Source organism: Gracilinanus agilis, chromosome 6, assembly GCF_016433145.1.
Source record: "Gracilinanus agilis isolate LMUSP501 chromosome 6, AgileGrace, whole genome shotgun sequence".
Taxonomy (NCBI): domain Eukaryota; kingdom Metazoa; phylum Chordata; class Mammalia; order Didelphimorphia; family Didelphidae; genus Gracilinanus; species Gracilinanus agilis.
The window spans coordinates 91,765,972-91,769,027 of record NC_058135.1 but is presented as its reverse complement, the minus strand read 5'-3'; positions in this window follow the sequence as shown (position 1 = coordinate 91,769,027).

Sequence of the window (3,056 nt, the reverse complement as noted above, 5' to 3'; positions counted from 1 at the left end):
GGCAGAGTTGCACAAAGTCATCATTACCCTTATTCTCTTTTCTAGTCATCAAAGTCCAGGGGCAAGACAAAAGTCAGAAGGAGTGTTGATGGAAGGAAGCAAGTTCTAAGAGGTCCACAATGCCTGCTTCAGCTGTTTGAACAAATTGATGTCATTTGCCCATTCCACCAGAGGAAGACTTCACATGCTTGGTGTAGACATCCCTTTAACTCAGTGATTCCCAAAGTGGGCACCACTGCCCCCTGGTGGGTGCTGCAGCAATCCAGGGAAGCGGTGATGGCCACAGGTGCATTTATCTTTCCTATTAATTGCTATTATAATTTAAAAAAAATTAATTTCCAGGGGTGTTAAGTAGTATTTTTTCTGGAAAGGGGGCAGTAGGCCAAAAAAGTTTGGGAACTACTGCTTTAACTCACTGATGGGTTTAATTACACTCGACCCAGTTTAGCTGTCTGCCAAGACAGTTTACTAGGATGTGGCCACTGTATGTGCTTCAGCTTCTTTGAGCCACATGGGAGAGTTGAGTGTCAATTAGATACCAAAGGTAGATGGGCAGCCCTGAAAAGGACTCAGCAAACCCTCACACCAGAGATGCTAGTCCTTCTTGAATACTCATATAGCCCTTTACTGACGTGTTTTCTTAATGACAGAATGTATCTATTATCCAAGGATCCTCACTTGAATACAGAAAGGCTCATCACCAGCAGGTCAGCCAGTTTGTGATGAATTCTTATAAAGATGCGACCTCATGAAACAATGAAAATACAGAATGTTACTCAGGCTTGATGGTTCCATGTCCATTTCTCCAGTGATGGTGGCAGTTTAGTGGGAAAAGATAAAAGGTATTAAGAACTTCCTAGTGGTTCTTATCTATTCTATTCTCTATGGATACCAATTATATATACTAACTTACCTATTGGTACTTTTAATGTGAGGTACCTGTCTGATGACCAGTGGGCTGAGATTTTACTGGGATAACTCGATATTGACTTTCTCAGTATAAATGAAGCTAGACTAAAAGTATGGCAATTTTATAGGTAAATAAAGGCTCACTCACAGATCCTGCTTGGAGAATAAAATAATAGCTGGTAAGAGCAATCTTCCAATGTAGATCTTGTAAATGATCTGAATCACCTTTAATTGTGATTCTTTAAAGACTGTGATGTTCTCTGATTCACAACCACTAAGCATCCTGGAGGACTCTTGTGTTAAGATGGATTGTGTCAAAGCTTAAATGTATACTTTCTCTTTTTTAAATAAATGATTTGGTCAAATTTCTGCTTTCCTTTCAGACTGATCAATGACTGCACTCAACAGATGTTGAATTAAGAGTAATTAAAGAGTAAATTAAGAGTCATTTAAGAGACAGCAAGAGGAGAGTATTATGGAGAGTTACCCTCTGTTTTTACCCCAAAGTTGTGTTATACTTGGGAAACTTATCTTGGCAGCTTCTATCTGTTGAAGGGAAAAGCTGATTACTGTTGAGACAAGATAATTGCATCATTACAACCTGTTCAGCAGAGATGTCAGTCATCCTGATCTTTTTTTCAAAATAGTATAGATTTGTGGTCTGAATTTCCCTGATGCTTTCATGGCCCCATTTGTATCTTTATTTCTTCTACATACATCTTTCATCTTCTGACATTTATAGTTTTTATATAATTATCCCCAAATCAAAGCTTCTGGCTAGGCAAGTCAGCTGTTGTCTGTTGCCTCGGAAGAGTCATACAATTCTTGTCACAGCCTCCATTGCTCTGACCAGGAACCCTCAGGCCTCATTTTAAGGCATTTTCAGGACAGCAAAGGTTTCCTGTCTCCTTGAAAGTTCCAAATAAGATTACATGATATACAAGACCAATTTACTGAGGACATTTAAGCTTTGAATGCTCAGCTTTTCCAACTAATCACTATTTCTCTCCAGCTGTGTGGCAGAAGATTGAGCTACTAGAACTCTGACAAATTAGATCGTGCCATGTCTAATTGTGTGTATTTAAGCTTATCAAACTGAATCGGGGCATTGTGGTTCCAGATTATGCCGACAAGGCCTCTATTTAATAAGTGCAGTGCCATTTAATAGCAATTAATCATCCAACTAAAATGTCATAGGAGGGTCACAAAAATGAGAAGACCAAAAGAGGAACATTAAAGTCAGCTGATAAATAGAGGAAAAGTGGCTGCCGTGCCAAGGAAAGGTCTGCAGCCTTCACATTGTAAGGAGTTGGTAAAATATCTAATCAGAACCAAGCCTTAGCATTCAGCTCAGATCAGAGACAATTTGATTCACTTGGTTCAGAAGAAGGTCATTTCTGCAGCTCTCTAATGAGCTTTTGTCTGTAAATAAGCAGCCTTTGCCCACAGCAGACTGGAAATTGGTAGTTCAGTTTACAGATGTTGCTCCCTCCATATGTGTCATTTTGAAATGATCTTTTGGTTTGGAGGCCCCTTTTCCCCCCATTCTTTCCATGTACTTAGAAGAAGGAAATACTTCAGATATGGGTGGTAATCTGAGCCGGAGCTCAGGAAGCAGAGAGACAAGACAGTTATGGGAAACAAATAGCACAATTTAATGTGACCTGTCTACATTTCTGACAAAGAAAAATCTGATTCCCTTGGGAGTTTTCAGGATGGTTTTTCCCCACAGGGGAAATCGAGCTACAGGATTAAAAGCAAATAGGTGGAAACACTGATTTCTTTTTCTTTTTAATCTTCACGAAGGTACTATATCAGTCTGACTTTGTGCAATTATTGACAGTCAGCCCATGAGCCCTATTTTTGTGAAAATGGAACCTGCCATTTCTCCTTTCTAGAGTCACTTCTTTCCCACACACTTCCCTTTTTCAGTGAAGGGCACCACAGTCCTGTGCTCCCAGCAATGTAGATTTATGTCCTTAGAGTTTATCTAAAACTCTCTCTCTCTCTCTGTTTCTCTCTCTCTCTCTCTCTCTCTCTCTCTCTCTCTCTCTCTCTCTCTCTCTGTCTCTCTCTGTCTCTCTCTGTCTCTCTGCTCTCTCTGTCTCTCTCTGTCTCTCTCTCTTTCTTTCTCTCTCTCTCTCTCT